The sequence below is a fragment of the Erinaceus europaeus genome, chromosome 8, assembly GCF_950295315.1.
Source record: "Erinaceus europaeus chromosome 8, mEriEur2.1, whole genome shotgun sequence".
Classification (NCBI taxonomy): Eukaryota; Metazoa; Chordata; class Mammalia; order Eulipotyphla; family Erinaceidae; genus Erinaceus; species Erinaceus europaeus.
Window position 1 is genome coordinate 74,377,831 of NC_080169.1, and position 13,419 is coordinate 74,391,249.

The window sequence follows — 13,419 nt, forward strand, 5'->3', positions numbered from 1 at the left end:
TCAGGGTTACAGAGTAAGAGAAAGTGCCAGAGAGACAGAGTTCCTGGGTTCCTGAGTTCCAGAGTAAAAGAAAGAGTGCTTGCGCCACCGCAAAGAGACAGCAGAGTTCTGTTTGGTGATTAGTTTGTCTTAGTTTATGAATCGTTGTTCCTGAATAAAGAAATACAGCTTCCCTGCCCAGCCGATGTCTCCGCGTCTCTGTTACCCGCCCGTGAAGCTAACCCGCACGGCAAGAGCCGTCCGAAGAATTTTAACAACAAAGCAGCAGCTTGCAACCCAGAATCTGCTGGATTTGGTAGGATACTGGGCTGTCTGTAGGAGGGTGAACATGGGCTGGTCAGAGTGACACCAAAATACAGTCCCATAATTCTCTCTTGGCCTGATAAATGGAGGTCAGTGGGACAAAAGAAAAACCTTTTGATTATTTCTGAGCTCACAACCCCCACCCTCAGTACCAGCCTGCAGGCTCCCCACTGAGCTATTTTCTTTACCAAAATTCCTGGCTCACCAGGGGTGTCATTCTAAGCCTCTTCCTTTAACTTCTCTTTTCTTTTTTTTTAAATGGGTGGAGTTCTGAGTAACAAAATACATGATCAAATGGGTGGAGCTCTGAGTAACAAAATACATGACCAATCAGAGCCCAAGCCCAATCCCTGCCTGGGAAAGACTACCTAGAGAGGTTTTTTTTTTTTTTTTTTTTTTTTGATACTTCTTAAAATTGGCTGTCTTTGCTCAGGCTGCAGCCAATCGAGCAGTCCAAGCTGCAGACTGACTGTTAGGGGTTTTCTACTCTATTTTATTTTATTTTATTTTATATTATTACTACTATTATTATATACACATGTCCCTTTCCCATCCACCTTCTTCAGGTTGACCAAAATTAACCGTTGTTGTTTTTTCCATTGCTAGGAGACTGAGTGTCCTATCCATTGTGAGAGGAACTTGTTTCTCCCTACCTGTTCTCTCCACTCTCCTTTTTTCCCTCCTCCTAGCTAATTTAAAAAAAAAAAACTCTTTCCTTTCACTGCTCTTCCTTTTATCTTTCATTTTTTTTGTTCTTTTCTTTCTTCCTCCTTTTTCTGTGTTCTGAATTCATTGAAACTCTCTGGTGAATTATTTTGGGGAAGAAATCTGACTTGAAGTGGAATCTGTGTATGCTTCTTCTCTACTTCACTTTCTACTCTTTTTATCCCTAGAATTTATAGTGGACAGTAGATTTACATAATTGTCCATTCTTGCTTTCCCTTTTTCTTGTCTCTTTTTGATTTTGCTTGGTTGCTATTTTTTCTTGGACTGGAGGTGTTGTTTGGCTAAATGGTATTGGCTGAACTGCATCAATTCTTGCCTCAGTTACTATTGTTGTAATTTCTGAGGTTGGTGACTGCATTTGTCATAAAGGTCTTTAGTATAGCATGACTTGTACTCAAAACACAACTACTATAGAACGACAGAAAAGAAAAATGAAAACCACATCAACAATTAAAAAAAAGGTTAAATCAAGAGCAAATAAAACTGCTACTACAATGAATCAGAACAGGAGAAACTCCAAATCAGTCAGAAGTAACCATACATAAGAAAAGTATGCAAGCAATAGTAAACCTAATAATGACAGAAATGAAGAAACCTATGGAGGAAAGGGCTATCAAAATTAAGAAAACAACAGAGGAGAACCTGAAAGAAAATACAAGCTTCCTCGAGGTAATTAGAGAAATGAAAGCTGAAATAGCTTATCTAAAAGGCCAACTAGCAGAACAAGATAATACTATAACTTAACTGAAGAAAGAAGCTGAAGGAAGGGAAAGCAGGCTAACAGAAGCAGAAAACAGAGTTAACCAGACAAAGGATGAGCTAGAGAAAACTAAGAAAGAGGTAAAAGAGCTCAAAAAGAGATTCAGAGACACTGAAAACAACAAGAGACATATGGGATGATCTTAAAAGAAGTAACATTTGTATAATTGGTCTACCAGAGGAAGAGAAGAGGAAGTAAATATTCTAGAGGAAATAATAAAACTTCTCAGATCTAAACAGAAAGAACTTTTAAGATTCAAGAGCCCCAGAAAGTCCCAAATAGAATCAACCCAGACCTGAAGACACCAAGACACATCACAGTTACAATGAAAAGAAGCAAGGATAAAGAACAGACCCTAAAGTCTGCAAGAGAAAAACAAAAAGTCACATATAGGGGAAAACCCATAAAACTATCAGCAGACTTCTCCACTCAAACTCTAAAAGCCATAAGAGAATGGCAAAATATCTATTTAGCCATGAATGAAAAAGGGTTTCAACCAAGGATAATATATCCTGCTAGACTTTCATTCAAACAAGATGGAGTCATCAAAACCTTCTCAAATAGACAACAATTAAAAGAGGCAACTATAAACCAAGCCTGCCCTGAAAGAGGTACTAAAAGACCTCTTATAAACAAGAACATCACTATACTACTTGCCATATATCAGAGCAAATAAATAATTGTTGAATAATGGCACTACAATACATTCAATCCATAAATCAATAAATGTCAGTGGATTAAATTCACTGATTAAAAGGCACAGAGTGGGAGGATGGATCAGAAAACACAACCAACCATATGATACTTGCAGGAATCGCACCTGACCCAACAAGACAAACACAGACTTAAAGTAAAAGGATAGAAAACTAACATACAGACTAAAGTAATAAAAGATAGGCAAGGCCATTACATAATGATTAGAGGATCAATCAACCAAGAAGATTTAACAATTATTAACATCTATACACCAAATGAGGGACCATCTAAATACATCAAACACCTACTGAAAGAACTACAAAAATACATCCATAGTAATACAATAATAGTGGGAGACTTTAACACCACACTCTCACACTTATACAGATCAATGAAGCAGAGAATCAACAAAGAAACAAGAGAACTAAATGAAGAGATGGAAAGACTAGACCTCCTGGACATTTGAAGAGTCCTTCAGCCAAAAAAATTGGAATACACATTCTTTTCAAATCCACACAACACATACTCAAGGACAGACCACATGTTAGGCCACAAAGACAGTATCAACAAATCCAAGAGCATTGAAATCATCCCAAGTGTCTTCTCAGACCACAGTGGAGTAAAGTTAACATTCAACAACAAACAGAAAATAAGTAAAAGCCACGAAATTTAGAAACTAAGCAACAGACTGCTTAAGAACTGCTGGGTCTGAGAAACACTCAAGCATGAAATTCAAATGTTCCTGGAAACAAATGAAAATGAAGTCACAAGTTATCAAAATATTTAGGACACAGCTAATGCAGTATTGAGAGGGAAACTCAAATCCATACAATCACATATTAGAGAACAAGAAAAAGCTCAAACGACCTTACTGCATGCCTTAAGGACTTAGAGAAAGAAGAACAATGGGACCCTAAGCAATAAGAAGGATGAAAATCACTAACATTAGAGCAGAAATAAACATCAAAAATAAGAGAACCATACAAAAGATCAATGAATCCAAATGTTGGTTCTTTGAAAAATTCAACAAGATTGACAAACCCCTAGCCAGACTCACTAAAAGAAAAAGGAAGAAGACTCAAATAAATAGAATTGTAAATGATAGAGGAGATACCACAACCAACACCACAGAAATCCAGAAAACCATGCGAGACTTCTACGAAGAATTATATGCCACCCAGCTAAAGAATCTGGAAGAAATGGAAGAATTCCTAGAATCATATACCCTTCCAAAACTGAACCAAGAAGAACTACAAAACCTAAATGCACCAATCACAGGCAAAGACATCTAAACAGTTATTAAGAATCTTCCTAACAACAGAAGTCCTGGAACAGATGATTTGCAGACAAATTCTACAAAACCTTCAGGAAAGAGTTAATACCTATACTTCCAAAGCTCTTCCACAATATCAAAGAAACAGTAATACTCCCAACTTCTATGAAGCCAACATCACCCTGATACCAAAAGCAGATAGGAACACAACTAAAAGGGAAATCTACAGACCAATATCTCTGATGAACATAGATGCCAAAATATTAAACAAGATCCTGGCCAACCGGGTACAGCAGTATACCAAAGAGATTCTTCATCATGACCAAGTGGGATTTATTCCAGGAATGCAAGGCTGGTTCAACCTATGTAAGTCAATCAATGTTATTCACCATGTCAATAAAATCAAAACCAAACACCACATGATTATCTCAATAGATGCAGAGAAAACCTTAGACAAAATCCAACACCCATTCATGCTCAAAACACTACACAAAATGGGAATAGATGGGAAATTCCTCAAGATAGTGGAGTCCATATATAGCAAACCTACAGCCAACATCATACTCAATGGACAGAAGCTGAAAGCATTCCCCCTCAGATCGGGGTCTAGACAGGGCTGTCCACTATCACCATTACTCTTCAACATAGTACTGGAAGTTCTTGCCATAGCAATCAGGCAAGAGAATGAAACCAAAGGAATACAGATTAGAAGGGAAGAAGTCAAGCTCTCACTATTTGCAGATGATATGATAGTATACAAAGAAGAACCTAAAGAATCCAGCAGAAAACTACTGGAAGGTATTAGGCAATACAGGAAGGTGTCAGGCTACAAAATCTATGTACAGAAATCAGTGGCATTTCTTTATGCAAACACTAAATCTGAAGAAGAAGACATCCAGAAATCACTGCTATTCACTGTTGCAGCAAAATCAATAAAATACCTAGGAATAAAGCTGACTAAAGAAGTGAAAGACTTGTATACTGAAAACTATGAGTCAATATTCAAGGACTGATACCAAGGAATGGAAAGAAATCCCATGCTCATGGATTGGTAGAATAAATATCATCAAAATGAATATTCACCCCAGAGCCATGTACAAATTTAACGCAATACCCATCCAGGTTCCACCAGTCTTCTTTAAGAGAATAGAACATAGACTGCAATTATTTATCTGGAACCAGAAAACACCTGGAATTACCAAAACAATCTTGAGGAAAAAAAACAGAAATGAAGACATCACACTCTCAGATCTTAAACTATATTATAAGGCCATCATCATCAAAACAGCCTGGTACAGGAACAAAAATAGACACACAGACCAGTGGAACAGAATTGAAAGCCCAGAACTAAACCTCACATCTATGGACATCTGATCTTTGATAAGAGGGCCCAAAGTATTCAATTAGGAAGGAAGCAGTCTTCAATAAATGGTGCTGGAAAAACTGGATTGAAATATACAGAAGAATGAAACTGAACTACCTTATCTCACCAGAAACAAAAATCTACTCCAAATGGATCAAGAACATGGGTGTTAGACCAGAAACTATCAAATACTTAGAGGATAACATTGATGGAATACTTTCTCATCTAAACTTCAAGGACATCTTTGATGAAACAAACCCAATTGCAAGGAAGACGAAAGCAGAAACAAACCAATGGGACCACATCAAGTTGAAAAGCTTCTGAACAGCCAAAGAAACTATCACGCAAACAAAGAGACCAGAATGGGAAAAGATCTTCACATGTCATACATCAGACAAGAGACTAATAACCAAAATAAACAAACAGCTCAGCAAAATTAGCACCAAAAAAGCAAATGACCCCATTCAAAAATGGGCAGAGGATATGAACAGAACATTCATTACAGAAGAGATCCAAGAGGCTAACAAACATATGAAAAATTGCTCCAGATTGCTGATTGTCAGAGAAATGCAATTAAAGACAACACTGAGATACCACCTCACTCCTATGAGAATGGCATACATCAAAAAGGATAGCAGCAACAAATTCTAGAGAGGCTGTGGGGACAGAGGAACCCTTCTCCACCGCTGGTGGGAATGTAAGTTGGTCAACCTCTGTGCAGAGCAGTCTGGAGAACTCTCACAAGGCTTACATGGACCTTCCACATGACCCAGTAATTCCTCTCCTGGGGATATACCCCAAGGATTCTATAATACCCAGCCAAAAAGATATGTGTACACCTATGTTCATAGCAGCACAATTCATAATAGCTAAATCCTGGAAGGAACCCACGTGCCCCTCAACAGATGAGTGGCTGAGAAAGCTGTCGTATATATACACAATGGAATACTATGCAGCTATTAAGAACAATGAATCCACCTTCTCTGACCCATCTTGGACAGAGCTAGAAGGAATTATGTTAAGTGAACTAAGTCAGAAAGATAAAGATGAGTATAGGCTGATCCCACTCATCAACAGAAGTTGTGAAAGAAGAACAGAAAGGGAAACTAAAAGCAGAATTTGACTAAATCAGGAGTAGGGCACCAAAGTAAAAACTGTGGGGTGAGGGTGAGGATGGATATTCGGCTTTCCGGGGCGGTGTAGGTGGGGGTGGGTGTGTGGGATGAGACGCAGTCTTTTTGGTGGTGGGAATGGTGTTTATGTACACTCCTATTAATTTGTAGTCATATAAATTACTATTTAATTAATATGAGAGGGGAAAATTTGTCTCAAACTTTTTAAAGCACAGACTGAGTCCTTTTTAATACATTGGCTGAGTCTTTGATATGTTGACTCTTGCAAAAGCCTAGACCAGGGAGAACAGAAGCTATTGGTGGCACAGCTATATACAAATAATGTCAAAGAACATAAATTATGGTGATATTGGGTATTATACAGTGTTGGGGAATTATACAGATGCAGTCTTTGCCCTCAGGTTTTGCTACTTCCTGAAATAGCCTTGCAGTGCCCTTTTCAACCAATCCTGTCCCGACACGTCATTCCTGGTTGTTGCCCTATAAAGCCCTCCCACTTCTGCACTCTCTCTCTCTTGCCTGGAGGTGAGGTAGCAGGGGACGGCCATTTTCGGCTGACTCCACGTGGCCTGAACTACCCGTCTGACCCAACAATAAAGATTTGTGTTCCCTCTTTGCTCCGGATCCCCTCTCTCTCTTCTCCGCGGTGCAGCCCGATACTTGGTACTCCTTTAAATTGCTTGATCATGTTCTGATGGTTTTCTATGGCTTCCTTTAAGATCATTTCAGGATGGTCCATCTTCCACCACCACTCAGTGCCCACTGGATTTGTGTGGTGCTGCCAACAGAAGACATATTTATTTGCACAAGCCAAGCGTGGGGTGGTTTCCATGCATTGATGGCTTTCAATGCCATATAATGTATGTTTATAGCAACCTTCTCTCCCTCTGAGCATCAACTTTGTCCACCTGCAAAGTTTCACCCCAGAGTGGCTCCAGATCAGCTGATAACCTTGTTTAGTAAGGGCGTCTCGGAGTTCAGGTGTTATCATACCCCGTGGTTCACTGTCTTCATTCTTCACAGTTTTTGCACAGGCTAGTTTTCTCCTCCCGCTGCTCCTTTTGTCTCTTATCTTTCTTCATATGATTCATAATATTACCAAGGTCTTCAACATCAACAACGGAATTGAGACTTTCATGGTCCTCAGGACCAGACTCTTCCTCACTGGTGCTCTCAAAGAGCTCCTCCTCCTCAGTGTCTCTGTGATGAAATCTGTCTTGAGGGGGAGACTCTGGCTCCATTTCCTCTGAGCTCTGCAATTTAGATTTGCATTTGCCTTTTCTGCAGTTTCCACCACAAGCTTTTCTCTCCTTTCTGAAGAGTCTGTAGCTTGTTGAAGTGATTCACATAAGCAGAATTCCCCAGGCCAAACACTGCATATCTCATACCCTTCAGGTAAGTTTTACCAAATCAAAAATCACTGGATGCTTGTTGTTTTTGACGGGTTATGTTGTTTTCGCTGGTCTGGCTTCACGGGCGGGTAACAGACGACCAGGGACTCATGGTTGAGCTGTAGGCAGTATCTCTTTATTCATGCAGGACGCAGCACAATCTAAGCCGAGCTAAGCTAAACTCAAGGTAAAGTACAGTGCAACTCACAATGCTGTCTTTATATATACTTGCCAAGTAGGGTGGAAACAGGATGTGACATAGAGAGGGTGGAGAGAAAAGTGACTGGTGAAAATCAGAGTGTGACAAGGAGGGGGCAGAGCAGGCGAGAATCCTATCACTGAACCACCAATGCCCTGGAGGGAAGGTGCTTGTTAACAGCAGTTATGTAAATAGAATGAAGTGGTTATGTAAATAGAATAGTGTTAAGCAGGGGGGATTTAAACCAAATGAAACAGAAGGAGTCTCATGCATACCAACAGATGCTTCTTCTAACCATTTGGAGAACCACTCTGCACTCTCAGTTGGTCAACCATCAGTGTATGTAGCAACCAGGAAGACACAAACATTTTTACTAGTTACCTCTTTTACCAAATGGTCATTTGGATCATATTCTTTCAAATTAATAATTATCACAGGCAGATCAAGGGAAATAATTTCTTCAGCAAGATTCGTTGCAAATCCCTTTGCTGTACCAGTCTGAGAACCATAGAAAATCTTCACTCCAGACACAAAGACCTTCTTTTGATCAGAAATATATCCATTTGCCATCAAATTCTGTGTTTCTTTTGAAACACATTTTTCCTGTGAGTTTTTGTCCTGGGAGGAGTTCCCAATTTGGGGGAACCTCTGCTTGCCTTAAAATCGTCTTTTCTGCCCCCGTGTCAATCAAAAATTTAAAAGGAATATTGCCAATCCTCACTGTCATAGTAGGGTGACCTCATTCTAAAACAGGAGTGGTCCACAAAATCTCAGGCCCCGAATTTGTACCATTCAGGAGCATGCCATCTTTATGAAATTTGGACCAACAATCTCTCTTCCAATGAAAACCTTTCTGACATTTAGGAAAAGGTGTTTGTGGCCTATGGCTCCCTGACTGAAGGTGGGGTTGCCCTGACTGGAGGCGTGGTTGCTCTAACTGGAGGCGTGGTTGCCCTGACTGGAGGCGTGTTTGCCCTGACTGGAGGCATGGTTGCCCTGACTGGAGCTTATCTGGACATTGGTTACGCCAATGGCCTTGGCGACCGCAATGAAAGCAGGCCGTTTTGATTACGTGGGGTAACTGCATAAGCCTGTCATAATGGGTGCCTCATAAGAGCCTGATCTAAATTCCTGTGTCGCTAAAATCCAATTATCTGGGTGTTGGTGTTTAAGACTAAGGCATGCCTGATGGAATTGTGGAATCATGCCATCCCAGATAATAGAACGCAGGAGGAAAGAACGGACTTCAGGTTTATAAATCTTTCTAAGGTTGACCACACCCTGGAGATGAAGTCTGCTAAGGATTCATCGGTGTTTTGGTGAAGGGAGTTAATGGGGACTGAGGCCTCTCCTGTGGATGGGGTTAACCTTTCCCATGCTTGTGTTGTGCAGATGCGTACCTGTTCAAAATAACTGGCTGGAAACTTGACTTCTGCCTGCGGAGTTCCAGTTTCAAACTCTCCTGCTCCAAACAATGCATCAAAATTCCATTCTGTTTGTGACTATTTTTCTGGGATTGTCTAGAGCATTCATCACGAAAGCATGCCTTCCATTGCAGGTAGAGGGGATCTGGGAGTGCAGCACGAGTTAAGTCTTTCCAGTCTTGGGGGGTATTAAGGTGCTGGGAAGTTTTGTAAAATGGACTTGGTCCATGGGGCATGAATTTCATCCTCCTTCACTGCCTGCCTGAGTTCTCTTGAGTTCTTTGGAGGAGTATGGATGCCACACCTGAGGGTTTTGTCTACTGGGGGCCACATTTACTGGGAAGGTGTGGACTTGGTTTGATGACATGGGGGAAGGAGTCATGGAAGTGGAAACCACCGCTGTGGAAGCAGAACTCTCAGGCAGACTGCAGAAGGCTTAGGGTGTTTAAGCACCGAGAACATATCCTTTAACTCTTGTATCTCAGCCTCAAGGTCTCTTAATGATGAGATATCAGCGGGGGAGGAGTCATGGAAGAGGAAGCCACTGCAGGAGAAACCGAACACGTGTCTGTGGGGGCAGAACTCTTGGGGCAGACTGCAGAAGGCTTAGGATGTTTAAGCGCCGAGAACATATCCTTTAACTCTTGTTCTCAGCCTCAAGATCTCTTAATGATGAGGTATCAGCGGGGGGAGGTGTCATGGAAACGGAAGCCGCCGCAGGAGAAACTGAACACGTATCTGCAGGGGCAGAACTCTCGGGGCTGACTGCAGAAGGCTTAGGGTGTTTAGGCGCCGAGAACATATCCTTTAACTCTTGTATCTCAGCCTCAAGGTCTCTTACCTTTTGGCAGGATGCCTTGTACATATCGTGAAAGTTGCAAATACAGACAAGAGAACCCATGGTGTAGCTCCAATTAAAGCGTCTCTGAGATCGAGAGCCTGTCCCATGAGCGAAGGATATATAATGTCTGGGACACCTCCTCGTAAAGCGGAAAAAATCCCATAGTGGGGGGAAACACGGGGCCACAGTCAGGCGGCTGCCACTTACCTGTGTCTGGGCGACTTTTCTAGATCTCAGGCCAGGCCACCCAGTGGGGCGTGAGTGCGGGACACATTGGGCACCAGGTGTCGGGCTGCGCTGAGGAGGAGAGATCCGAGCAAAGAGGGGACACAAATCTTTATTGTTGGGTCAGACGGGTGGTTCAGGCCATGTGGAGTCAGCCGAAAATGGCCGTCCCCCGCTACCTCACCACCAGGCAAGAGAGAGAGCGCGGAAGTGGGAGGGCTTTATAGGGCAACAACCAGGAATGATGTGTCGGGACAGGATTGGTTGAAAAGGGCACTGTGAGGATATCGCAGGAAGTGGCAAAACCTGAGGGCAAAGACTGCATCTGTATAATTCCCCAACAATATAGCAAATCCTAACAAAGGGATTTTTCAAAGTTAACCCAATTACCAAATAATATAACAATATCTAGCTATTGTCTTCTTGAACCCTAAGACAGCAGGAAGCTCACATTTCTACTACAGAGACTGTATCTCCCCCACTCCTGGAACCTTAGGGTGGGGTGCACTTTCCTGCATGCTTCTCTCAATTCAAACCAAATAATATTGCATCCACCAATCCCAACCTAATCAATGCAACGAGTACCTCCTCAGCATGCTTAACTTCAGACTGTGTCCAGAGACTTCAGGTGTGGAATGAAAACCCTTCAGCTTCATTACTTGGGTGAGACCTTTCTTTTCATAGTATTCTCTAATTCCATTCCAGGTGGTTCACTTCCTAACAAAGTCCCAAAACCTAGATATAGACCAGGTCCCTGAGATAGAGTATATGTTCACACGTATCCATAAACTAGGGCAAAATATATACCTGAAAGCCAAAGTACACAATAGTCTGGAGTACCCCCAACAATTCATCTGCACTATTCCAGCCTTTAGGTCCGTAATTGTTCAACAATTTGTTTGGCTTTGTACGTTAACTCTCTTTTCAGCCACCAGGTTCCAGATGCTAGCATGATGCCGACCAGACTTCCCTGGACAGATGACCCCACCAATGTGTCCTGGAGCTCTGCTTCCCCGGCGACCCACCATACTAGGGAAAGAGAGAGGCAGGCTGGGAGTATGGATCGACCAGTCAACACCCATGTTCATCGGGGAAACAATTACGGAAGCCAGACCTTCCACCTTCTGCATCCCACAATGACCTTGGGTCCATACTCCCATAGGGATAAAGAATTAGGAAAGCTATCAGGGGAGGGATGGGATACGGAGATGTGGTGGTGGGAATTGTGTGGAGTTGTACCCCTCTTATCCTATGGTTTTGTGAATGTCTCCTTTTTTAAATAAATTAAATATATACTGGCACAAATGTTAACATCAATCTAGTTCCTGGAATTTGGCTACATATATTTATAGGCAAAACTACATAATTTAACAGTTAAAATATTCAATATAAAGTATTGTACACAAGCAAGTCTGCTCTTAACTCTATTTTTTTTTTTTTATTGCCACCAAAGTTACCACTTGGGTTCAATGCCAGTATTACAAACCCACCACTCCTAGTAGCCATTTTTTTCTTTTATTTTTTCTATTTAATTGGCTAAGACAGAGAGAAATTGAGAGGGGAGGGGAAGATGGAGAGGGAGAAAGAGAAGACACCTGCAGACTTGTTTCACCACTCCTGTAGTGTCCTGCCTGGACAGTGGGCAGTCGGTGCCCCAGCCTGAGGTCTGGTGCATGATTAGTATGTGCACTCAACCAGGCATGCCATTGCCTCGCCTTGCACTTAGCTTCTGTAAGTTAAAAATTTGTATCTTTATGTGACTTCAGTTGATAAAAACAATAATTATGGGTTTTAAAATTTTTTGTACCTTATCACCTAGTAAATCAAAGTTTTCAGCTTCTGCCTGGAAATTATTCTAATTTGCTCTATGATCACAAACTCAATGAAAAGGGGCGGAAGACAAACTCAGTGAAAAGGTAGTAAGAATGAACTTTCCAGATCTTTTAAAATAGAACAGTTACAGTTTTTCACACTATTTACTTTTATGACATTTACCAACAGAAAAATGCCTTTGAAAATTCTTTGGGGAATATAAAGGAGGACCCATGAAGTCCTGAGTCTTCTCCTACATCTTTGTAGAAATTCACCACCCTCTCCACTTCAACCCCATGGACACCTGGTTAAGAATCTCTTTATTAGATAGTATAAAACACCAGTTATTATAGTTATATACTATTCTAAAACCACTTCTCCTCCCACTCCCTTTCCTTCTTTCCTTTCTCCCTTTTTCTTTCTTATATTGAGAGAAATTGAGAGGGAAGGGGCAGATGGAGAGGAAGAGACACCTGCAGCACTGCTTCACTGCTCATGTAGCTTTCTCCCCTACAGGATGTTGGTTACCAGGGGCTTGAATTCTGGTCCTTGCACATTAGGTAATGTCTGCAATTTACTGGGTAAGCCACCACCATGCTTCTAAGGACTTCATATTTGCTAACTTGCTTCACCATTTGAGGTCGGCATTTACTTGCACTTTTCAGATAGAGACGTAATTTGTAAAGATGATATGTAATTTGTCCAACGTTAACAAGGTATTAAGTGGTGAAACTAAGATTCAGACAGTTAGATCTCAAAGCATACACTCTTAAGACTCCTTTGTTGTATACTAAGTAGTCAATTAGAAAATGTTTATCAGGAAAATCTAACCTGAAAGTGACAAGAACTTTAAAAAAAATGAGAATGAATGAAAAAGTGGAAATAACAAAAACACCACCGACAACTACAAATACTACTACTAGTTTCTTCGTATCATTTTGGGATTTCTTTTATTCCTTATTAAACATATGTTTTTTAAAAAGGTACATTTATTTTATTTTTTGCCTACAGGGTTATCACTGGGGCTTGGTGCCTACACTACAAATCCCCTGGTCCTGAAGGCCATTTTTCCCATTTTGTTGCTCTTGTTGACATTGCTGTTGTTGGACAGGACAGCAAAATCAAGAGAGGAGGGGAAGACAGAGAGGGGGAAAGACAAGACACCTGCAGATCTGCTTCACCGCCTATGAAACGACCCCCCTCCCCTGCAGGTGGGGGAAAGGGGCTTGAACTGGGATCCTTATGCCAGTCCTTGCAATTGGCGCCATGTGTA

At 41.3% G+C, this 13,419-nt stretch overlaps 1 pseudogene; it reads right to left on the reverse strand.

The window, feature by feature from the left end:
- Positions 1–2,532: 2,532 nt before the first annotated feature.
- On the reverse strand, positions 2,533–10,169 carry LOC132539725 (S-adenosyl-L-methionine-dependent tRNA 4-demethylwyosine synthase TYW1-like; annotated as a pseudogene).
- Between the last annotated feature and the right edge of the window lie 3,250 nt (positions 10,170–13,419).